Raw genomic sequence first — 26,006 nt, 5'->3', positions numbered from 1 at the left:
GCTCTGCCCTGCCGTGCACCAAACCCTATGCAGCTGAACTCATGAACCAGAAGATCATGACCTGAGCTGAACTCAGTCGCTCAACCCACCAGATGACCCTGAACTTTTTTTTTTCAATGCAAAGTACCTTCTATATCCTAACCCAACACAGGTATATGTAAATGTAGGTATATATATAACTGAAACAACCATTTCATGAAATAATATGTATCCTTATTATGTGCTATTAAGTTCTATTCTGTTCACTATATGCTGACTAATTTGGATGTAAATTTTAAAAAATTAAAAATAAAATTAAAAAAAAAAAAGTTCTATTCTGTTCCAACCTGTTTTGTTTTTTTAGTGCACAATGTGAAAAAACACTGGCCGAGAAAAATGGGAGAAAGAATGGGCCAGGGAGAGGCAGTACGGCTGCAGGCAGCAGGAAAGGCCAGTGTGAGGTTACTGGGGGTGCGTTTCATACGTGCCCTGGGGGTCATGGCTGCACAGTTTCATCCAGTCATGTTCACCTGCAAGGAGGCAGGTGTGGAGCAGGCACCGAATTAGGTAAGCTAGGATTGGGGTTTTCCAAGCACCTGTGATGAAAGATGAAGCAAGGGGGCTACTGTGATGTCAAAGCATGGAATCCAGGCCAAGTATGGCTGTAAAATGAGGTCATGAGGGAGAGGGAGAGAAGGAGAAAAGCTGGTCAGATCAGTGGATTGAAGGTCTTGCAGGGCTTGGAAAAGTGAGGGCGTCAGAGACATTGAGCTAGAGAGGCTGTGGTTGTAGAGAAGTGGGTGCTTGAAACTGCGGTTAAGGTAAGAAAATCGGTTTGGTCAACACAGGGCCAGTATGACCGTGGGAGGGAGGACTGAAGTAAGGAAACAGACAAGATCCTGGGAGAAGAGGAGGTTAAGAAACCAAGAGCCCAGAGTGTTGAAAGGATCATTTATTTGAATACTGAAATAACCAAAAATTGTTACAGGAGTTTTAAGAAGACAATGGCAGTAAGCCAGGAGCTAAAAATATGAAAGAAATGAGGAGGAGGGACGGAAGTGGATGATGAAGAAAGTGGGGGTTGTAGAACAGTTTGATGGTAAGGATTTCAAAGATGGGAGTTTTCAGGGAGTGGAAGGAGAATGGTCGACAGGGCACAGACAGGCCCCTCCAAGCCCCCTGGTAAGAGGGCATGGAGGGAAAGTGAGAGAGGCAGGGAAGCAGGGTCCTCACACAAGAGCCAGCTTTCAACTGAGCGAAAAAGGAAAGAGACTATTCAGAGAAGTAGAGGGCCTAGGAAATCTGCAGATGACAGATTCTGAGCTCCAAGAGCACAGCAAAGTTTTCCAAAGTGGGAAGGGGTGAGAAGTGGGCCTGGTTAGCAGGTGTACAGAACCATATGACCACGAGCATCTAGGTCAGTGACTCAAGGAAGAAAACTGAATAAATAAAATAATTTGATTCAGATACACTGCATTTACATGAATGCCAGGTCTTTTAAACTACATGATAGAGAAAACTGCTTTGATTCTGTTCTCCTTTAGAAGCATGTCACCAGAGTTGACAGTTACATTACATACTCTACCACCTATGACCTCTCATTCTCTTTTAAACATTTTTTCTCATTCTTTAACACTCTTTCAGCCAGAAATAAATGCAATAAATTTAACAATCTAGGTGAAGTTCACAGAGAGGAGAAACTTTTCACTTAACACTGACTCAAAGACCAAATGATTTAAATTTTCTATTATTAGGAAGTTGTTAATCAAACAAACAAATGCCAAACGAAAAAGGCTGAAGTCTGGCGCCAATTCGTATGTATCAGAGAAAAATCTAAACATATGACGGGTTCCCATAGAACCACCTAATATTCACGTGAGGATATAGATGCATTCATTCCCGAATTTTCCAATTCTTCTGTCATATACTGCCAACAAATGCAACATGGGCTCCACCAGCTGGACACTTCATATTACTTCAGTGTTACCCTTTAACATTGGAAAACAGTTTTCATTCATTCAATATTATTATTTATTGGGAAATATTATTTATTGATTGTCTTCTATGTTCCAGGTACTCTTCTAGATCCCTGAGATACAATAGTAAACACAAAAGATATTAAAAAACTCTGTCTTGATGAAGACTATATTTTAGTGTATAACATTTCTTATTTTGTCCACCACAATAAACTACAGGCCAAATCTGTTTAATGGATACCTTGGATAAGGCTGAACCTTCAGACTTTTAGAATTTGATGAATAAAAGCCACAAGGGCCTTTTAATTAAAAGTTAGCAAAAGTCAGGTCACCTGGGTGGCTCAGTCGGTTAAGAGTCCAACTCTTGCTTTCGGTTCAGGTCATGATCTCACTGTTCGTGAGCTCAACCCCCACATCAGGCTCTGCACTGACAGTTGGAAGCCTGCCTGGGATTTTCTTTCCCTCTTTCTGTTCCTCCCCTACTTGTGCCCCTCTCTCTTACAAAAAAAAATTAAGTTACCAAAAGTTTTTGTTTTTTTGGAAATAACTCACCTCAAAGCAAAGTGTTCTATATGGCAACAAAAACACACATCCTGTGTATCCACTATCTCTTGCATTCTTTTTATACAGTTTTATGAACTTACTATATATTCATCATTTTAAAAATTTTAGGTATTTTCACTTTGCAAAATGGTATCATGCTGTATGTGACTGGGGGATGACTTCCTTTTTCGTTTCATGTTATACTGCTAAAATTATTTATGGTGCAAATGTGCCATAGTTCATTTCATCCTTCCACTGATGAGCATTTAGGTCCTTTCCAGGTTTTTCTTTAAAAAAATTTTTTTTAGTGTTTTTATTTATTTTTGAGACAGAGAGAGACAGGGCATGAGCAGGGGAGGGGCAGAGAGAGAGTGAGACACAGAATCTGAAGTGGGCTCCAGGCTCTGAGCTGTCAGCACAGAGCCTGACGCAGGGATCGAACTCACAAACCCCAAGATCATTACCTGAGCCAAAGTCAGACACTTAACCGACTGAGCCACCCAGGCACCCCAGTATGCATTTCTTAAAAACAAATATAGTCTCCTACACAACAAATACAACCACTGAAACTGAGAGGATAGCATTACTATAACACCACCACCAAAACCACACACTCCATTCAAATTTTGCTAGTTGTGCCAACAGTGTCTTTCATGCTGCATGTTGTTGTTGTGTCTCCTTAGCCTCTGATCTGGAACAGTTCCTCAGTCTTTTGTCTTTCATGACCTTGACACTTCTGAGAAGTACAGGCCAGTTGCTTCCTAGAATGTCCTTCATTTTGGATCTGTCTAGTGTTTCCTCACAATTACCTCTAGGTTATACATTTGGGGCCAGGAGACCACAGAAGTGATTCTGTGTCATTCTCAGTGCATCCTATATAGAGGTACATGATGTTGATTTGTCACATTATTGGCGAAGTTAACTTTCATTAATTGATGTATTTTGTGTCTGCCAAATTTCTCTCTTATAAATTTATATAAGTATTTTGAACATATAATAATATCTAATCAATAAGCATTTGATGGTACTTTGACACCATGTAGATATCTATCCCACGAGCATCCCTATACTGTCACCTCACTGCCTTAATCATAGCTTCCCATTAAGTTCTGAAACCTGATACTTCAGAAGTATCTTGGCTATTTTTGACCCTTTTCTCTCCCATGTAAGTTGTGAAATTAGTTTAGCAAGTTCCATAATTTTGATTGGAATGGTTCTGAACCTATAATTCAAGTTGCAGAGTATTGGCATCTTTATGATGCTGTCTTCCTTCCCATAACATGGTAAGTCTCTCCATTTATTCAGGTTCTCTTTTACATCTCTTAATAAAATTTTAAAATTTTCCATATGGAAATCTTGGAGAAATTCCTGAAAACATTTGAACAATGGGTTTTGAGAGATGGAGAGCTGAGATTTGGACAGAAAAAGAAAGGATATAAAAGTATAATCTTCACCTCACACTGGAATCGAGCCTACACTGAACTGGGCTTGGTTCAGCTCAACTTGGAAGTGAATATTGAAGTCACATCTGTACATGAGGAGTATTGAAGATTTACGGTGAAATGTTTGACTTTAGATACTTCAAATAGAGTTGAAGCATCTGCCACTTCCTCCTCTGCTCCTGAGGACCTGAGACCAGTGTTCAGCCTTCCCTCTTGAGAAGTCACTAGACACTAACATGAATAGAGAGACTGTTAAGATCCAGGAGAAACCCAAGAAAGAAGAAGGACCGAGGGCCAGAACCTCTGTTCTTCTATGTGAAAGATCATTGTTCTGTGGAAAAGGATGGCAGCATTGAGCAATGAGGATGGTGGAAGGAAACCATGAGAAGGATTATGGGAGGAGATATTCAAGATATTCAGGATATTCAGGAAACTAGGCAACATCCAGAAGGAAAGACCCTTGAGTAGGTATTGAGAAAGTGATGGACCACTGTTCCAGAAATAGACCACTGTCACCAACCTACCCCACTGTGAATCACCAGTCAGAGGGGTGTCCCAATCAGCAGGTAGCCACCTAGACCAAGAGATCATAAAGCAAAATCCCCTGGTTTCTGCTACTGACACCAAAGCCAGAGTGGCAAAATAAGATTTATGCAACATGGAAAGGAGATTGGCTAGTAAGTTATAAATTCAATAGTTTAATGGCAGTTTAATATCCCAACAAGATGCAAGAGCACAGCGTCCAAGAGAGTGCTATTCCACAAGGGCCAACACCATGTGGTCCCTCATGATTTGGCTTGATTCAGGTATAGACATCAGAATACTAGGGAAATCAGTGGGCTCATCGCCCCATGACACTCTTGAGAGTTGGTCATCAGGAGTTGGTAGTCATTATTCCTGGCAAGAACAGTTCAGTAAGATTTAGTGAGCAGATAAAGAGTGTTAACTCATGAAAATCAAAATGCCTACCAAGATTCATGCCCTTTGTGAAGATCCACCATGACTAGGCCACAGAAATAAACCAGGGGAGTTCCACGGGCAGGGCCTCACTTACCTCAGAAAACAGTTCTGGTGTCGCTCCCTCCCCAGACAGGTAAACAATCAAAGGTCAAAAATGATTATTTCATTAGCCTGAAATTTTGAAAGTGCTAATAACTTTCCAGTAAAATTTGATAATACATGCTTGAAATGTCAAACATTAAGTCATGTAGCTTTCTGATGAGCTTTTCAACATAATTTAGCTGAAAAATACATGCCAGGTAACTAAATATGTTTGACCAATTACATAAACCAATTAAAGGCTGCCTCAATGGTTTTGCTTTTGAGTGGTATATAGGTCATTTTCTTTGACAGAAATTAGATATGGAACTAGTTTTCCATGGTGGCAAACTCATGACAGCTCTCCTACACATCTCTACCATAGTTATTACCCTATTCTGCCAGTAACCCACTTTGTAATGTGTGGAAGAATGCAATTTACTTACGTGTTTAGATTTAGAAACTGTCAGTTATGTTATTTAATTTAAGCTTGTCAAACACAACTGCAATAAGGAGATATCAATTATAGCAACTATCCTTACCACCAGAAGTTAAACCGAGATACTATAGTCAGTGGGGGTGGGGGAATGTGATTCAAGTAAGGAAAGGAAAAAATAAGAAATCCCAATGAATTTAATCTGAGTAGTTAAAAGATCTGAAATGATTGACAATAGGTCCAACTGATGAAATACTTCCACCTTCTGGTCATCGAATTTTTTGACATTTTGCAATTATTTATGTTTTACAAAATGTGATGTCCATGCATGCAAAGAAATTAAGATGTATTTTTAAACACATAAGAATATATGCTGTATGCACTTGACAATATTATCTCCTTGGACCATGGGTGAGAAAGCTCAGAATATGTAACACATAGGAATCTCACTTGAGACCTTTGTCTTTAGCTTAATAAATTCAGCTAATAACCTTTGTATGCTACTATTCACACACACACACACACACACACACACACACACTTTAAACATTTCAAGGCTTAGAAAGTATACTATATATATTGAACTTGGATAAACTTGGATAGGCAAAGGTTGCTTCATTTTCATTTACTCAAAGGCACTTTCCCTTAGTAGGCAACTTACAATTCTGATTTCGTATTGTTCCATTTTCAGAGGCTTCCATTTGCTCTTTCGTGAAACAAATAAAAATGTTCTATGACCCGGGTGTCTGTGTGACTCAGTTAAGTCTCTGACTCTTGATTTTGGTTCAGGTCATGATCGGGTTCAAGCCCAGTGTTGGGCTCTGCACTGGCAGTGGTGTGGAGCCTGCTTGGGATTTTCTGTCTCTGTCTCTGTCTCTGTCTTTCTCTGCCCCTCCCCTGCTCTCACACACTAGCTCTCTCTGTCTCAAAATAAATGAACTTAAAAAAAATGTTCTATGGCCTCCAACTTCCCATTTAACCACCACATTCTTCCCTCCATGTCTGTCATCTTACGCAGGTTCATGGTGAAAAAGAACAGGGACAACCTGGGATCAAACCCCAGCTCGGCTGCTGCTTAGCTGAGTGGTGCCCGTACCTCGCTTTCCTCTCCATGTATCCATCTTTCAGAGTGGTCGTGTGGATATAAAATACTATATGTACAGAACACTAGTAAGTACAGCTATTCTCTTCATCACATGAGTTCTGTCCTCTGTGGATGTAATGCTGCCTCTCTCCAGCTGTATTGTTTTCCTTGCTAACTAAACAATTTGGCCTTTCCTTCTGACATGTTGCTCTCACAACCCATTTACATCTGCTATGTGACCAAATGTGCCATGAGGCTCTTTATTTTAAATTAGTAATTCTCCTTAATTGTCTCATATGTGACCTGAATTTTATTTTATTTATTTTTAATTAAAATTTTTTATTAAATTTTTTAACTTAAAAAAAATTTTTAATTTTCTTTTTTTATCATTAAAACATTTTTTTTAACGTTTGTTTATTCTTGAGAGAGAGAGAGCATGAGTGAGGGAGGGGCAGAGAGAGGGAGACACAGAATCCGAAGCAGGCTCCAAACTCAGAGCTGTCGGCACAGAGCCCGACGCGGGACCCGAACCCATGAACTGGGGTCCGAACCCACGAACCGTGAGATCATAACCTGAGCTGAAGTAGGATGCTTAACCGACTGAGCCACCCAGGTGCTTCTTTTTTAATTTTTTTCTATGATGCTAAAGGGTACAGACCATGTTTTTGATTTGTTTGGTTCTATTCTTTCACTGCAACATAGGTGATGGTGAGATGTGCTCTGTGTGTGAGGCAGGCAAAACTTATATTCTGTCAGGTGTCTGTGCTATTAATGAGAATATTCAATTCTACTGTAGCCAACAGGAAAAAGCTAGTAGCATGGATAAGACTCATACGATGTGTTAAATAACAATAGCAAGTAAACAAGTGGCTTGCAAGACATGAGTAGAATTCAAAAGATGTGCTGTTAAGAATTCGAAAGATAAGCTTTCGGGCTGGCAATCTGGAAGACACGTTAAAGACAGAGTGAATGAAATACATAATTTTTAAAAAATATTTACTTTTGAAAGAGAGAGAGAGCACATGTGCACAAGCAGGGGAAGGCTAGAAAAAAGTGGGGGTGGGGTGGGGGAAGAGGATCCAAAGCAGGCTCTGTGCTGACATCAGAGACCACGATGCAGGGTGTGAACTCACAAACTGGGAGATCGTGACCTGAGCCGAAGTTGGACACTTAACCGACAGAACAATCCCGGGCACCCCCGTGATATTTTAAAAGACAGACTCAAGAGTGTTTACTCATAAAGAGAAAATAAGGGAAGGACCAAAGCAAAAGGTACAAACCAAGCCCCCTTCAGACTGACACATGTCATCTCTAAATTGGTCGGCCATTGGGAACCCATGGTGGCTTTGCATATACTCTGCCTAAGAGATAAAGGTCACAGCTGTGCAGCAAACGAGTGAGTGAACTACAGCTGTGGCCAGGCATCCTGGCCACTGTGTGTGGGCTCCAGACACTTTGAGCTCGCTAAGCCCCCTTGTTCAAACTCGGTGCCAGTCTTTGGAATCACCCCATCATGAGAATTGATGCCACAGAGTTGAGAAGCACTGGGATAAAGAAAGGAGAGAAGGAAAGGGAAAGGACACTGAAAGAACTGTGTGATACGGGCTTCAGTCGTGTGGTCCTTCTACTCTATCCTAGGTGTATAAACTTACCCCAGATCTCTTTTCCTTGCTACTGGGTAGACGTTTTATATTGATCCAATAACCCCTGTAACGTGAGCACTTGATTTAGTCTGTGAGACTTTCTGCTCTGGCCCCTGGGAGTGTCTGGCCAGAGTGCACTAGAGCTCCATTACTGCCTCCGAGTAGTTTCCCACATGACATATTTTCCTTGGCACCAGACTTTCTTTTCAGAGACGAACCTGTTGGTATTCCTCTACAAATCCATCAAATTTGTATTATGTTGCACAAGAGAGCAATAAAAGCTTTTTCCCTGCATTTTTCTGGTGAAAGAAGCTCGATACCTTGTTAATGTTTGAAGAACTAGTAATTTCACATGAAATTGCAGCCTTTCCTTCCAAGCGATTGCTACCAGCTACATTTCCTGCTGCTACCTGGTCTCCTTTTATTTTATCATCACGGGGTTTGGGGTTGTTTGCGGGTTTTTTTTTTTTAAATAATTCTCAGCACACCAGTGGTGGCCATTATCCTGTCTAGGCTAGAGACAGAGCCACCCCCAAAATCAGCAGAAACCCAAGTTCATACCGACAGTGGCTATGGCCAGCACCTGAAGACTGCCCCTGCCCAGCCACATTCTTTTTCTCTCTTCTCCTCCTCCTCCTTCCCTTTTTAGCTTCTTGCATTTTTTACCACAACCCTCTATTTCCCATCTCAGGAACCACATGTAAATCCACTTGAGGCTCTACTCCGAATTATCTCTCTGCTCTAAAAACTGAGGTTTTTTTCACTAGGCCAAGCTTGCCTCCTGGGCCTCCCAGAAAATGAGATCTCCCCTGGGAGATTCTCAGTCCTTTGTGCACCCAAGCCCCTGGCAGACTGGCCCCCCTACTCAGGCAGGGCTATATTAATCTGAATGCCACTGGTAGACAAGTCTTACCTCAAGCACCAACCTCTTACCATACGTTGGCAAAATGAAGTCTTAAGACTCAGGGGGAAAGCCTTGTAACAGGCTTATTCTGTTTGGAGAAGGAGTCAGGGGAAATTGTGGTCATTTTCCCCCCATGTCCTTCTAGTTCCCACGGTCTTACTCCTGGCTCTCTCTGGCAAGGAACACCATCTTGTGTTTCCTTCAACAGAGCTTGAAGGAAAATCTCTGGTTCTTCGGAATGAAATAGCTACAAATTTTTTAAAAAGAGAAATCTTTCAGGGCCGCCTGGCTGGCTCAGTCAGTTGAACGTCTGACTTCGGCTCAGGTCATGATCACACAGTTCCTGAGTTTGAGCCCCGCATCACGCTCTGTGCCGACAGCTCAGAGCCTGGAGCCTGCTTTGGATTCTGTGTCTCCCTCTCTCTGCCCCTCCCCCACTCGCTCTCGCTCTCTCTCTCTCTCTCTCAAGAATAAATAAAACATTAAAAAAGAGAGAGAAAGAGACAGAAGTGTTTCTCCTGCTAATACCACCTGCCAGAAAAGGGTGAGGGAGAAACACCAGTCATTGCACAATCAACGTGAAGTATAAAGAACCAAGGTTTGCGTTTCTTGTACGAATGTAAAGACAAGCTTTATACTTCCTTCCATCCCTCTGCGTCAGCAACCAACCAACCAACTAATCAACGAGCAAATAAACTGGCAAACAACAAACGGCATGCACTGGATCCTGAAACTGGGAAGCCCGGGAGAAGGGAGGCCCTGGACCTGATCTCATAAGCGCTCTGGCTCCGTTTTTCCACCGTCCTCCCGGGTCTCCTCTCTTCTGGGTATGGACTCGGACTTCAGGCTAGCTGCTCTCAGAACAAGATGGCTGCCCCCAGCAACCAGACCTGCAAGCTTCCCTGTTCACTTCCGGAGGAGTAACCCCGCTCACTCGGAGAGGGCAGCGGAGGACAAAAGTTGAGAGCTTCACACGGATTGGACCACCCCCTGATAAGGATAAAAACTATGCACTGATTGGCTTCCACCAGGGGTCCCTCAACCAATCCCTGTGGCATGGAAGATGAGATTCCCTGCTAGGGATAGGCAGCTGGAGGTGTAGGCCGTTGCACCAAAACTGAAGGGCTGATCTACAGAAGAAACAGCTGCTTCCCAAAGAAAAATTTGAATACTATTAGGAGGATGAAAGAAAGGGAATGGATGGAGTATAGGCAACAAACCGTGTGTGCTGCACCCACGAGGTAAAATCTTTCACGGCATGTAGGTGCTCCATATATCTCTAATAAATGTGTTGTTTCATGAAATTTTATCAGCTCATTTACCTTAAGTCCACTATGTGCTTACTGAAAGTTATTGAAAGTCACTTATCTCCTGTTGCCTTATGGCAACACTAAGCACTTCAGTGATAAGATGGAGTCAGTTCAGAGACATTAACACAATCCTGCCCCCTGCTCCTCAAATGCAAACTGTTAAGAATGATTATTTAATGTTTTGATTTAACTACTGGCTGTTGAATTCAAAGACCTGCCACTCACTTAAGAACAAGGTATTTCAGCAACTCTCAATACCTTTCTTGCTTAATCTTATTTCCATGCTGTGTTCCTTTCAAAGTTAATTTCCTGCTCTAATGCCACGTGATGCAGCCTTCCCAAATTCATTTCTGAGTGTTTTCCACATTTCAAGCATACTTTTCTATCAGAGCCAAGTAGAATCAAAACTCAGGGGATATGGCCTTTTATTGTTTCATTATCATTCAATGAATCTTTCCCAGCAGTCCTCTGGGGTCTCTGCTGTATCTTTTGCCAGCTGCCGAGCAAAGGGTCTCAGTATGTTATTTTGTACTACTACTCTCTGCTCAGTTATAATGCATGGTTGGATCAGAATATCTGCAATTTGAATTCTAGTTCCTTGACTAATTCACCATGTTTACACACATCAAAACTTCTTTCTCCGGAGAGCACGCAGCTAACTTTTAGGATGTAGCTTCTGCCTCAATACTAAAAGCAATGTGATTTCACAACTGGTTCCAGATACATGGTTAGAACCAGTTTTCTCTAAGGTGGCCAAAGGTTTATGATCGCCCTTGCAAACAAGACCTGTTTGAACTATAACATCTGACAGGAGCTGATTGCTAATTTCAATTTCTTGTAAGAGCTGGGGTAGAGGTGAGGGGACAGGGATAGAAAATGTGTATTAAAATGTACCTAGAGGCCACGTGCGTGGCTCAGTCGGTTAAGCGTCTGACTCTTGATTTCGGCTCAAATCATGATCTCGGAGTTTGTGAGTTTAAGCCCACATCAGGCTCTGTGCTGACAGTTCAGAGCCTGCTTGGGATCCTCTCCCTCCCTCTCTCTCTGCCCCTCACCTGTACCCTCACTCTCTCTCTTTCTCTCAAAATAAATAAACTTAAATTTTTTTTCTTTAATACAATTTTTTTTTAATTTTTTTTAATGTTTATTTATTTTTGAGAGAGAGACAGAGCATGAGTGGCAGAGGAGCAGAGAGCAAGGGAGACACAGAATCCAAAGTGGGCGCCAGGTTCTGAGCTGTCAGCACAGAGCCCACGTGAGGCTTGAACCCATGAACCGTGAAATCACAACCTGAGCCGAAATCAAGAGTTAGACATTTAACCACTTAACTGACTGAGCCACCCAGGTGCCCCAGTTGAAGAAATTGTTTAAAATGTAAATTGAGCTATGGCATCCCATGGCTAAATCCCTTCAAAGGCTCACTCGTTCTGCAGCAGTGGTTCTCAGACTGTTCAACTTCCGGACCAGGATAATTTTTTTTTCATATTAGTAACTTACCAATGAAGATGCCAAATTTGTATGCGAAAGAAGGACAACAACAAAACACCTTCTATCAAAATCCTTTGATAAAAACAAAAGGATAATTTAAAACTACACACGCAATGTAATCCCAGGAAAATGGACAGTCACTTCCATTGAATAAATTTAGCTTTGTGGAAAAATTCTATACATCCTCAAAGCAGTGAGAATTTGGCCTCGCATTGGCTCCAGTCTGCAGAGTCTACATGGGCAAGGCATCTGTGAGCAGGCTCCTGACTTCAGCCTCAGTCTCAGCCTCAACCTCCCCAGCCTAAGCTCCAGCAACTCTTCACTGTGCGTAGTTCACCCACCCACCACCACCTTCTCCTTTGCTTAAGCTGCCTGCATGGTTGTGTATAGATGGACTATGCCTCCATGCCACTCCTTTACTTGGCTTTGTGCATCCTGCAGCACTTACAACAGGAGTTCCATCCTTGAGAACCACTTTCTTACTCCTTACATCCTCATCCCTAGAGATGAGTTTAATTCAATAACACCCTGTGCAAATCAGTACCGTTATTCTGAGCATATTTATCTACATCGTGCCTGGCATAATTATCTGCCTTTTCACCTTTCTTCCACTAGATGGCAGTCTAGAAGCCAGGGGCCATGTTGGTGTGTTTTCACTTTCAGGCCCACATTACCCAGCACAGTGACTTTCAGTATAACAAGGGCATTCAAAAATGACTAAAAAAGGAAATCAATAGATAGCTATATTTCAAAGAAATATGTGATGAGGAGAAATCTAATTGTGAAGCCATTTTTAATTCTTCAAAAGAAAGGTAACGTATAAATTAATTGGTCATATTTCTATTTCAGCCTTCTTGAGGTAGATGGCGCCACCTTACAAAAGTAGGACAATCACCTTGTGGTTTTTTTTGTTTTTTTTGTTTTTTCTTTCCCTCCCACATCTCATTTTACTAACTCAAGAGGTCAGTCAAGTCTCTGCCTATTCCCTCACCCACAGATATCTTGCCACCTGGAAAAATTTAAAGATGGGAAAGTGGTGCTTATTGTTCTAGGAATTTCACGGTCAAAAAAATATTTACAGATGCTAAACACATTTGTGTGTGTGTGTGTGTGTGTGTGTGTGTGTGTGTGTGTGTTAATGCATGCCTAAGTGTAATGCTTATCCCTGAAGAAAGTGTCTTTAAAAACCATCTACTGACCACAGGATAATTATTATACCCCCGGTAGTAGTTACTGTTAAAACATGTGTGCATTTTGCTGAGAAAGAAAAAGAGGTTCCTTGCCAACACTTCTCCTATCTTTCTTTTTTTACGGCCTCAGAGCTCCACTGTGAAACTGAGGATTTCCAACTCTGCTAGCTGTGTCAGAGCAAGCGAACTGCACTAACGAGCATTGTGCCACAGTATTTCCAGCCCTCACAAATACGAGGGCATACCTGAAGGAAATGACTGAAGGCAAGGGCTCTGGAATCAGATGGCTTGAGTTGAAAGCTGCAGTCTTTACTTGCTGGCCAAGTGACCTTGGACAATGTACTGAAATGACGTCTTCCTCAAAAACCGTATCTGGAAAACGGGGACAAATTAGTATGCCATTCATAAGGCTTTTGTGAAGATTCGATGACATAATCTATCCAAAGTATGTAACTTGCAAATGTATTACTTTTGTTACTTGCTCTTTTCCTGTCTGTCCATATGGGACTCCAGCCTCTTGAAGAATTCCACCTGCCACAAAAATGAAGTGTGATGGCCATTTAGCTGTCCCGAAATTGCCCTGTCTCTCTCCTCTGCTCTAACTCCTTGACAACCTATCCACCCCCTTCACCTCCCAGTGTCCTCAGGTACCTCCAGTATCATGGGGGAGCCCCTTAGGTGCCACACCTGATTTGAGAAAGTGATATGAAGTACCAAGACTTTGATCCTGGTACCCTCAGGTCTAACGGAGTTTTTGTAAAATAGCTCTTTCAGATGTCACTGATGATATACCATCAGCGCCACCCCACCCCCAGTGGATCCCACCCAGTCCATAAGGATTGGGCTAAGGACAAAGCTAAGGAAACAACGCAAAGTATCTGGAATCACCCCTTGCTTCTGCCTTTCTAGGCCAAGCTAGAGGTACCAAGGGGTAAATTAACTCCTAGAACATTCTTTAGTTCCCTCAAAAAATGGACATAATTTTCTGGACATACCTCACGTGTCTGAACCCAACTGCTGGTGAATACAGCTCTACTCAAGAGGCAATGCTTTCCCTTGATATAAGAACATTCTTCCTTGGTTATTCCAAGCCAAACTCCTTCAAACTACTTGGCAGCTCCATATTTTCAAAGAATTATAATGAAGACAAATAGGAAGGTTCTAGGTTGGTAGTTTGGAAACTAAATTCATTTTCCCACTGAAACAGTATCAGAAGAGGCAACTATGATCGCTCATATTCTAAGTCCTTGGTGAGTTCTCTTAGGGTCTGAGCCAAGTTCCTTGGTGGAAAAGATAGAAGAGGTAAGAGAAAATAGGGGTCATACCTCCTATCATGCAGATATTATTTCTTCTTGGGACTTGGGAAAAACCCCAGTCCTGCGCAGTGTGCTTCCCACTCACTACACAACCCACATACTCTCTCAGCCTCTCCCCTTGGGAGATTTCCCTTTGCAGGTTTCCCAAGGTTTTTTACTGTTACTTCTATTCGGGAAACCAGGGGAAAGGGTAAGGTTTCTGTATACTTTTAAAGATATACAGTATGACTTGCCACTGATATTCCCCAGAAAGTCAGTGAACACAGATCTAAATCCTTTTCTCATTACACAATGCTGTCTTTATTAATTTTCCCACTAATTTTGTTCACCTGCCTCCAGACCTTGATTAGTTTGGGATATGTGGTTCCAAATCTCTCTCCTTTGGATAAAGAGGATCCTTTCCAGGGGCGCCTGAGTGGCTGAGTCAGTTGAGCATCAGACTCTTGATTTCGACTCAGGTGGCGATCTCATGGTTATAGAACTGAGCCCCATGTCGGGCTCTGCACTGATAGCATGGAGCCTGCTTGGGACTCTCTCTCTCCCTCTCTCTTGCTCTCTGCTTCTCTCTCTCTCTCTCTCTCTCTCTCTCTCCCTCTCCCTCTCCCTCTCCCTCTCCCTCCCTCGCCCTCTCTCCCTTTCCCTCTCAAATAAATAAATAAACATAAAAAAAAGAGGGTCCTTTCCAAAGCTTCTCTTATCTTTCTTTTTTACCTAAACTCAGGGCAAATAGAAAAATAGGCTAGGACTAAGATAAAGGAAAACTAATCTTAAATTTCAGAGAAAACTCAAACAACTATCCCATGAGTATCTTCCTTTATCACAGTATTTCTTCATCAAAGTTACAAGCACCCCATGAGAACAGGCCACACAGGTGTCTGGCAGAGGTGAAAAAGGCAGGATGCCAGAGAAGAAGAGTTCAGTGTTGCTATTATTTCTGCTGCTACTACATCGGCTAGGGATGAGGATGATGATACTGAACCCAGGTGCTTGACATTATTTATATGCTCCCATGAGTCCAAATAGATACTCTTATCTTCACTTTTCAGATTCAAAAATTCTAGTCCAAAGTAATAAGTGGTAAAACCAGAAGTTGAATGCTGTGCTCAGTCACCAGTAGGCTGCTATCTGACTTGATGATAAAACCAGCCTACTGATGAAGAGAGCAGATGTTGAGTGAGGTTTGTTCTTACTACCTTCTCTTGCCCTTTCCCCTACATGTCCTGACGTTGCCTATGGTAGCAGCCAGCACTTACTACAATGCTACAGAATAAAACACTGTAAACTCAGTAGCTTAAAACAGCAATCACACGCACATGTGCAGAGCAGTTGGGGTTGGCCGATCTGTGCAAGTTGGGTCGAGGTCTGCCCCATTCATCCTCCCCAGACCAGAGGGGCTAGCTGGAACATATTCACTTCATGGTATTGACATGAGTAAAGGAAGACAAGCCTAGCCCCATGTGCATATATCAAGCCTCTGCTTGCATCACATCTGCTGACATCCCATTGGCTAAAATAAATCTCATGGCCAAGCCCAAACTCAAACAGAGAAGTAGAGGTGAGTCACTATGAAGCCATAGCAAGGGATGTAGCATACTAATAGAGATAAAGGATTATAACCACTAATTTAACCTACACACCCAAACCGTAGATAAACAAATAAAGATGCCAAGGGGGACCTGATCAAAGATTTGGAAGGTGGATCCCAGATCATGGAGATCTGTAGCAGCAAGGAGTAAGAGGTGAGTGGCTGAAAAAGATGGAATGGGAAATCCCTAGAAAAACAAGTTTAAAAGAAGGGGAATGACTCATCACCGGGCTTGTTTTGCAGCTTTGGGAACCAACATATGGACTTCTGTATCTATAAGCCTTGCATGCCTGGCACTCACAGAAATTCCAGGCACATCTAACAGGCCAGAATTGCTCATTGCCACAGACAGAAAATGAGAAAAAGAAAATACTTTCCACACTTCTCTATTTCTTTATTGTTTGTGTTCTTTGGGGTGGATTACCTCTCAAGATATGTGACTAAAGTGAAGCTCCACTGAAGTGTAACACGTTAGATCTCAACAACTTGCAAAATCCAGGCTTTGTTGGTTTCCAAACACTAAGAAAATTTCACATTTCCCTGTTACTATATAAAAAATGTCAGCTGGATGAGACCATGGGCATTCAAAGGAATTCAAAGGAATAACAATATATTCGACAAACTTTAGTTGCCTGTTACAAAACACCAAAGGTAGCCAAGCATGAAACACTATTTTGTTTTCTCTCACAATGTTTATAATGATACTATGGGCCTGGCTATTTTCCCATAAGCTTTCACTGAAACTTAACTGTAAACTATTTTCTATTTGGCAAGTAAATATTTAATTACTCATCTAAAATATATATTACCCCAGGTATTCAGTGGCCGGCTTATGAGAATCACAAATGATGGCCAAAGAGTTGTATACTCAGTTTAATATCCCAAGGTATAATTTTACAGTGAAAGTGGTTGGGATAAAAACTTTGGTTTTTATAGAGGCAGCATAGTTTTCTAGAAAAATCTCTGGTCCCTGCTCTGTCATTAACTAGCTCTACCTTGGGCAATTCATTTATGTGGAATTGAAGACTTTTAACAATCTGATGCCAACTAGCTTCTCAGGAAGTATTTTCAACTTCTCATTTAGTTCCAGCCCTCATCCCTTCTCCTCTCCCATCTTGCTCCCTTTTCATTCCATTATTTTGCAGAGCAATTAATCCATTTCTTTGCAGAGTACCCCTTGGATAGTCTTACTCTTCACTCTCAAAGGGGTCTTCGGGGCATTTTCCAAAACAAAGTAACAACTCTCCTGATGTAAATTTTCCCCTGGTGTTAGTGTATCAAAGTCCTTATTTTTAATAGAGTAGAAAATTTTTCTTCTACTGACATCAGTACAATAGGCTTTGAATGAGCTTATTGAGTAAATTAAAAATAATTTTTTAAGTTTATTTATTTATTTTGAGAGAGAGAGAGAGCACACACATGCATGAGTGGGGGAGGGAAGTGGGGAGCAGAGAGAGAATCCCAAGCAGGCTCCGCACTCGAACCGCAAGATCACGACCTGAGCTGAAATCAAGAGTCAGCCGCTTAAACAACTGAGCCACCCAGGTACCCCAATAATTTTTGCTTTTATACCTATCATGTTTTGACTACCAATATGACTTAAGCATTTTTGCAAATTCTCACATAATCCTTGCTCTAACCTTACTAACAAAGAATCTGTGGGGAAAATCGGGCTCAGGGAAGTTGTTTGTTGTCAACTCAGGACTTCTGCTTCTCTGCAATATGGAGGAGAACTTAAGATAACATTTCCCAAACCTACTTTCCCCATATCTTGAGGATTTGCCAATCACAGGTATTATCATGAGACTGGGAAGGCAAAAGAGAAAGAGAAGCCATTATTTGACAAAAGTAGTTGCTGTCAGACGTACAGACCAGGGATCAGCAAACTTTTCCTGTGGTGGGCTAGATACTAAATATCTTAGTTTTTGCAGGCCATGCTATCTCTGTCGCAACTACTGAAGTCTGCCATTGCAATGCAAAAGCAGCCACACGTACTATATAAACACATAAGTATAGCTAAGTTCCAATAAACCCTTATTTGTGGATATCGAAATTTGAATTCCAGGTAATCATCACATGTCACAAAATATTATTCTGCTTTTGTTTTTGTCAGCCACTTAGAAGTGTAAGTCCATTCTTAATCCAAACACGCAGCAGGCCAGATTTTTCTCAGGGGTCGTAGTTTGGCAGCCCCTCCCATGGAGAGTCAGCAGGTAAGATTCCCAGGGGCCTCTGAATGAGCTTCTAAGATCCACCCACTTCAGTGTGTCAGGATAAAACTCTCAGAAATGGCTTCTCTGGTTCTGGTCCCCTAGCCTTTCCCATGGTTTATAGATCCTTAATTCCCTGTATTCAAACCCTTCATGCTTCACATATACAAAGTGACTTCTGCTTTAATGACCAAACTCATACTGAACAATATGAACATTTCATTGGCAGCAGTTTCAGAGAAACAGAACCTCAGAGAAGAAACTTTGGGCTTTGTTCTATGATGTGAAAGAGGTTAAAGGGAGTGACAACCTCATTGCTGGTAGAAAGTGAGACTTTTTGGTACACGACATGCAGTAGCAAAATAATTCCTTGAATGTCCACTTCCAGTTGCCTGGAATTAAGTGCCTACAGGAAACTAAGTATTAAAAAAAAAAAAAAAATACAACTGTTGCAATAGAATGTTCTAACAAAGTTTGACGACAAAGACCATGGAGCTGTTATGTACGCACATAATACTGCAGCTTCCAGAAGGAAAGTCTTCAAATTCTCAATTATAGTCAGAGAACCAAAAAGTCTTTAAGACTGTCCTGAAAGAACGTTTTATTTCTTGTAGCTGCAGTGTTGAAATATCTGAAAATCAAAACCAAAGCGTGATCTGATAGTTGGCTGGATCACAATGAAAGTTGAATTCACAGCGAACTCTGTCAAGCCTAAAAGTGAGGGTGTTGACCGGGAAGGAACAGGGCCATGAGAACTGGAACGGGACACTTGGAGATTCCAGAGGAGAGGAGAGAGCCCTGTAGTCTGGTGACTGTCACAGGCAGATGCTGAGCAGATGGCGGGTGAGACGCACACAGTGTTGTCTTTCAGGCTCCCGAGGACCACCCACAAGAGTGTTGCTGGCCGACATTGTTGGCAGTTGGCCTTTCTACGTGCCCTTCCCTATCCCATCTGACAGGTGTGAGACCTCTAATTCCCTCTATAAAAACACAAAGAATAACTTGGGTTTTCTTGAGGGAATACTGACTGATATGATGACTAAGCATCAGTTATCCAAAATCTTGGGAAATTTGTTTATATGACACTTCCCGTCTCAGCAATGTTAAACAAGAGAACTGTGCAGGCATGAAAAGGTAAGCAGTATTCCCAAACCAGGTAGGAATGGGTAGGTATGGGTAAGTGTTCCCAGTGGTGTGCATCAGATAACACGAGTGTCTGTGTATGTTTGCTGGGCGGATACTGAGCAAAGAAATACCTGTCCTCCCATGTTCATTGGAGCAGTATTCACAGTAGCCAACATATGGAAACAACAGAAGTGCCCACCAATGGAGGAATGGATAAAGATGTAGACACACAATGGAATAGCATTCAGCCATGAGAAAGAAGGAAATCCTGCCATTTGCGACAACATGGATGGACCTTGAGGGCATTATGTTAAGTGAAATAAGCCAGACAGAGAAAGACAAATACTGTGTGGTGTCATTTATATGTGGAATTAAAAAAATAATAAAAAAGTAAAACTCTTAAAAGCAGAGAGCAGAAAAATAGTGCTAGAGGCTGTGAGATGGGGGAAATAGGAAGACAGGGAGAGGCTGATAATAGGGTACAAACTTTCAGCTATAAGAATAAGGTCTCGGGATCTAATATAAAACACGGTGATTATCGTGGATAACACTGAATTACATAATTTGCCAAGAAGAGTAGAACATAAGTTCTGTCACTTAAAAAATATAATAATAAAATATGTGAGGTGATGGATGTGTTAATTAACTAGATGCGGTGGGGGGGGATCCTTGCACAACACATATCAAATTCACATGATGTGCACTTTAAATACCTTACAATATTATTTGTTAATTATAACTAAATAAAACTGAAACAATACGTACAGCTTTCCTTGTGAGAAAAAAAAAAAAAAAAAAAAAACACCCCCTTTCGAAATCTTCATTCCTCTGTGGCTGATCTCTGCCCACCTCTGTGTCACCAGAGACAGAGAGATGCGGGATTCAACCTGAGGGCGTTTAGACAGCTTCAAGGCTGTGGCCTCGCCAGACAGCAAGACTGAGAAGAGGCAGCAATAAATAGTTTATTTCGGTCACGTGGTAAAGTAACCTGAGTTTGGTTTTTCAGACCCACATCAGACAGAATTAAGATAACGCTCAGTGTGAATCTGGGACATGTGTATTGTGTCTGGAGGGATCGGAACTAAAAAGAGAAAAATCTCATTGGTTAGGGGCAAGGAGAGAATCAAACCTGAGACCACGCTGAAGTTTCTCTTGGCAATCAGCAGCCTCAGTGAGCTGGGATTTTCTTTTACCAGAATTTGCTTGAGAAGATGACCTCCATATTGTTGGAATAGTAGAGATGTTTCCCTGACAGAGTAACCTCATGCAGTTGTGCTTGATGCCCACTGCCCAGCTCTAGGGACGGCCTCCCAGGCTGTAGTTGATATGAATGTTGCCCCCGAGTTGTTTGGGGAACCATACATATACAGCCATATGTAGCAGTCTTCATGAATAAATATATATTACCTCCAGAAAGAACACTCATACTTTTTTGTTAGGTTAAAGAATAAATATTTGTAAGCAATGGTTTGGGCATGGCATAGTTACTATTTAAAGCATTTATAATATAGAAGAAAAGTTGTCATATTAGAATACCCCAAAGATTAGATTTATAAATCAGTAGGAAATTGCTAGCACCCTCAAACTGGGAAAATCTGAGGAAAGTTTTAATAAAGACACTATTGAAAAGGGATAAACAGTACTATTCAGCTAGTGACAACAACAATTAGCTCTCTAGGCCTGAAGGAAATGAAGAGGGGGTCACTACCAGAACACGGAGGCAGAGAGGGCAGTGCAGTATTGTGATTTTGAACTCAACTGTTCCATCGGTGCCTCCTGACTTCTCTTACATCAGCCCATCCAAAAAGCTTATTCCCTGTGTTCTAGCTCTTTTCTACTTAAAACACCTAGATTGGTATTTTAAATACCCGTACTAAAAGGACTGGCACAGATACCCAAAGCAGTTGCAGAGAATAGACCCTAAGGGAAAGAAATGTGTAATTGATTATCTGATCTGACTGCACTGAAGACAGAGATTATCTGGAGACTGTATAATATAGGACATTGATAGTTCATGCAGTAGCAAAATGATTGCTTAAATTATCACCTGTGGTTTCTTTTTCTTTTTCTTTAAATTTTTTTAATGTTTATTTTAGAGACGGAGAGACAGAGCACAAGCGGAGCTGGGGCAGAGACAGAGGGAGACAGAATCTGAAGCAGGCTCCAGGCTCTGAGCTGTCAGCACAGAGCCCGACACGGGGCTCAAACCCACAAACCATGAGATCATGACCTGAGGTGAAGTTGAACACTCAACTGACTGAGCCACCCAGGCACCCCTTACCTATGGTTTCTTAGAATCCAGTGCCTACGGCAGGCAAAGCTCTTCCAGATTGCTTGGCAGTTAAAGGGGGGAACACAACGCAATGAAGGGCTTCGAAAAAGATTTTTCATTTTTATTTAAAAAAAATTTTTAAGTTTATTTATTTACCTTGAGAGAGTGGGAGCAGAAGCAGGGGAGGAGCAGAGGGGAGAGACAGAATCCTAAGCAGGTTCTGCACCATCAGCGCACAGCCTGATGTGAGGCTTGAACTCACAAACTGTGAGATCATGACCTAAGCTGAGATCAAGAATCAGACACTTAACCCACTTTGCCACCAATGCACCCCTTCTGGTCAGAAAGCCATAAATCTCTTTTGCCTAATATAAACAAATCTCATCTGTCTTTAAACCACAGGGCGCATGTACCTGAAAATCAATCAGAATATGATCCTGAGGAGTAGGGAATTACAATTTCAGTTTAACTCAGAGGCTCATCAGGCTCTCTACATGAAAGATAAGATATTAATTGGAAAGACTGGGGCTAAAGAACTGGAACAGGATCATTGGAAGGATTTAGATGACTCTGAACTTTCCAAACCTACTAGATCTCCGTTAGCAATTGCATTTGTTACCAATTGCAGCATAACAAATTATCTCCCAAAACTTAGAGGCTCAAAATAACTAACATGTATCATCTCACAGCTTCCGAGGGTCTAGGAATGTGGACCCAGCAGAGCTGTGGGTCTCCCCCTGGCTGCTCTCTACTCCAGCTGGGGCTGTAGTCATCTCAAGTCCTCACTGACTTGAAGGATCCACTTCAAGCTCACTCACATGCCTATTGGAAAGCCTCGGGTTCTCAGTGGCAGGTGGCCAGGGAGAGACCTGCTGCACAAGGGCCCCTCCCGCAAGCAGCTCACAGCCTGGCAGCTGGCTTCCCTCCGAGCCAGCAAGCCAGAGTGAGAAAGGATGCCCAAGACAGAAATCATAATGTCTTTGTATCCTAATCTTAAAAGTTATATTCCATTACTTTTTCCATATATTGTTGTAAAATCCAACTACATTCACCTACACACAAGGAGAGAGGATTACACAGGGTGTGAATATGAAGAGGTGGAAAACACCGGGGCCGCCATTAAGGCTACCTACCATAGAAGTGCGAGTCTCTTCTCTTGGCCACAGTTATTCCTGCCTTGCTTAAAGACTTCATAAGGACCTCACGTGACATAGCAGCAAGTTAACTTTCCAAAGGGTAACTGTCCGTTTCATGACCCTCTCCTTTCGACCCCGATTTTCCCAGACAATGGCATGAGTTCCCACCAGCTCCTGAGAAATCACTGTTCTCCTCTCGTCCCAACTCCAAGTACAGAGACCTTAGGTTGGTGGTTTGACAATGGCCATGGTGAGTGCTTACACTACCAGCAAATGCTATAAATCAGGTTTTACAGGAAGCTGAATTACTAGCACACTCCTGGCCCTAGACCTAAAAATAAAGGCAGATTCCAGCACACCTTAAAACAAGTACGAGAGTTCAATGCTGGGAGATAAGGCCAAACTAACTGCAGTATGGTGCTAATAATAAACATTTGCAGGAATCATGGTATTATATATGGGAATGGATAAAAAGCCTGCTAGAAGAAGGCCTTTAGATTGGGCTGCATGTCCCTGTGTGATTGCACTGACCAGACTGCAGCTGGATGCACCTGGTTAAGCAGTAGATGTGGTAAGAAGACACTGTGGAGTTGGTTGATTGAAAACTGCACGCAGTGGAGCTCTAAACTTAATTGAGTGTACAATCGGCAAAATTCAAAATGTAGGAAATTCTATGGGCAAAACAACCAGAGTTCTTCGGAGAATAAGTTATAAGAAAAATAAAGGAATGGGAGGTAAATATATAGAAGAAAATGAAAAGACAATCAAACCAAAAATATGGGCGAGAATCAACTAAAACACTAGGGATGCACATTTGGGAACTAAAACTCTGAAGAAACACAAGGATGCCATCACTGTGAAAATCAGGATAGCAGTTGCTTGCGGGGGGAACCAGGAGGTTGTGGCTGGAAGAATAGTTGATGTCTTGATCTAAAGTGATGGTTACCCAAGGTGTTTACTTTATAATAATTAGGCTGTAATTATAAGTTAGTATTCTGTGTCATTTTCAACTTTAAAAGTTAATAGTAACATATGTATTTGATTATTGACATGGAAAGAGTCACTCATTTGGGGCACCTGGGTGGTTCAGTCGATTAAGTGCCCCACTCCTGATTTTGGCTCAGGTCATGATCTCACGGTTCGTGGGTTCAAGCCCCAAGCTGGGCTCTGAGCTGTGGAGCCTGCTTGAGATTCTCTCTCTCTGGGCTCTGAGCTGTGGAGCCTGCTTGAGATATTCTCTCTCTCTCTCTCTCTCTCTCTCTCTCTCTCCCTCCCTCTCTCTCTCTCTCTCTGTCCCTCCCCCACTCTCTCTCAATCAATAAATAAAAACTATTGAACAACAATTTATTGAGCACTCTGAGCTAGGCACAATAGCAGAATGAGACAAATTCTCTGCCTTCACAGATCTCAGTTTCTAATGAGAGAGACAACAGACAGATAAATGTATAATACGAAGGATAAGTGCAGTGAAGAAAATGAAGCAGATAAGGAGGCTGAAGAGTGATGGAAGCTAATACTTTAGATAAGGTCAGAGGGAGGCCTATCTCCATGACATTTGAGCAGAGACCTGAAGAAGAAAGGGAGGAAGCCATCAGAGAGGTGGGGGAACATTGCAGGCAATGGGGGCAGGAGGGCCCCAAGTCAGGGCACACTTAGCATGTTGGAGGAGTAGCAGGGAGGCCAGTGAGTCATAGAAGAGTAAATGAAGAAAAAGGAGAAGTGAGGCCCGGAGATTTACTAAGGCCAGATCTTGCATGGCCTTAAGGCCAACTGTTGAATACTGGAAGCAGGTTTCAAAGCAGTACAAACCCATTTTTCAGAGATATGGTACAAATTCCTTTTTAAAGTATATACTTACTTATATGAAACAGCAGGTTCTTAAACACTAGCATCATCTCGACTTCATTATCACCTATTCCCCTTCTAGTTAATTGACAGATCAGTGGCGCTAACATAGCACATGCTTCTTGTGTACAAAAAATGATTACTACATTTTAGTCTGTTGAGTGTTCAACTCTTAGTTTTGGCTCAGGTCATGATCCCAGGATCATGGGATTGAGCCCTGCATCAGTCTCTGCACTGAGCATGAAGCCTACTTAAGATTCTCTCTCTCCCTCCCTCCCTCTCTCTCTCAAATAAAAACAAGATTACTATATTTTTGGCTAACTATGTGTAGTGTCCACTCAGATGTCCAAACAACCACCCAGCTATCTTCAGCCATTCAGAGAACAATGCCACCTTCTAACTACTCCCTGAAACAAGTATCTTTGACCATACTTTTTTTTTTTTTTAACTAGCCACTGGAATCATATATTAGTTGGGGCTAGTTCATTTCCCTTTATATATTCAGTGAAACCCTATTTAAATTGTAACAGATGGGATTGGTGGTAAAAAGTAGAAGGAATATCTTGACAAAATATGGTATTGAACACAGGGAAAGAAATGGTTAAAACAGCTTTTGTAATCATTTCTTCTGTCAAGTTTTAAGAATAAAATGGATGCCCTGTCACAAATTGACTCAAGCCAATTTAGCCAGTCTACAGTTGTCAGCTTCTCTTTGGGTGACTCTTGATGCCTCCAAAGATTAGATGTAAGTGAGGACAACAGATCTCCTGCCTCATGCTACCAGACAAACTACGAGGGAAGCAATATTTGGACTGAATTCTGTTCCACATGAAAACATTTATTGCCAGATCCTTATACCCTGTTCACACAAGAGCTAAGATTTCTAGCCAACTGTATATCTCAAACACCACTAACTCTCCAGAGAAACATTGTTCCAGATATTTCTTATGCTAATTAACAAACTCTACTGCAGATTTAGATAGCAATATTTGAAATGCCGCAGTCAGTCATTTCTCTAGTGTGGATTCCTGAATAGTCTTTCAAATGGTAATTAACCATTCATGGAGTGTGGATTCTGACAGAATACTTGGAATGCCCTAATCACTCCTAGGGTGTAGATTAAATTGCACACACTTTGACATTGCTCTGACTTATACACTGAAGCATTTTTAAATGAATTACCATTGATTTAACAGAGCCTCAGCCTACCCTGATTTAGATAAAAGCCAGCATGAGAAAAGGAAGGTTGACCAGTTGATACCTTGTGGTCTCCCTCTTCTCGACCAGTCATTCTTGACTGCTTTCCAATAAACATTTGGGCAGTTTCCAGAAAGTTTCCATATTGTCATTATGGGCCATCATGATAAACATAGCAGTTTTAAATATGGCCATCAGAGGGCAGTAAATGCCTACTTATTCAATATTTTCTATTTGAAATCTTGTTTTCAGAACAAGAATTATAATTAATTTACATTCAACATGTA

General features: G+C 41.7%; 1 long non-coding RNA gene across 1 annotated transcript; it reads left to right on the top strand.

Moving 5' to 3' along the window:
• The first annotated feature begins 631 nt into the window (after positions 1–631).
• On the top strand, positions 632–13,510 carry LOC122223657. The gene is made up of 3 exons (XR_006204381.1): positions 632–800; positions 6,433–6,584; positions 13,164–13,510. It is a non-coding gene; the product is annotated as an uncharacterized LOC122223657 (long non-coding RNA).
• The last annotated feature ends 12,496 nt before the right edge of the window (positions 13,511–26,006 follow it).

Source organism: Panthera leo, chromosome B4 (genome assembly GCF_018350215.1).
Source record: "Panthera leo isolate Ple1 chromosome B4, P.leo_Ple1_pat1.1, whole genome shotgun sequence".
NCBI lineage: Eukaryota > Metazoa > Chordata > Mammalia > Carnivora > Felidae > Panthera > Panthera leo.
This window is presented reverse-complemented; position numbering and strand designations above follow the sequence as displayed.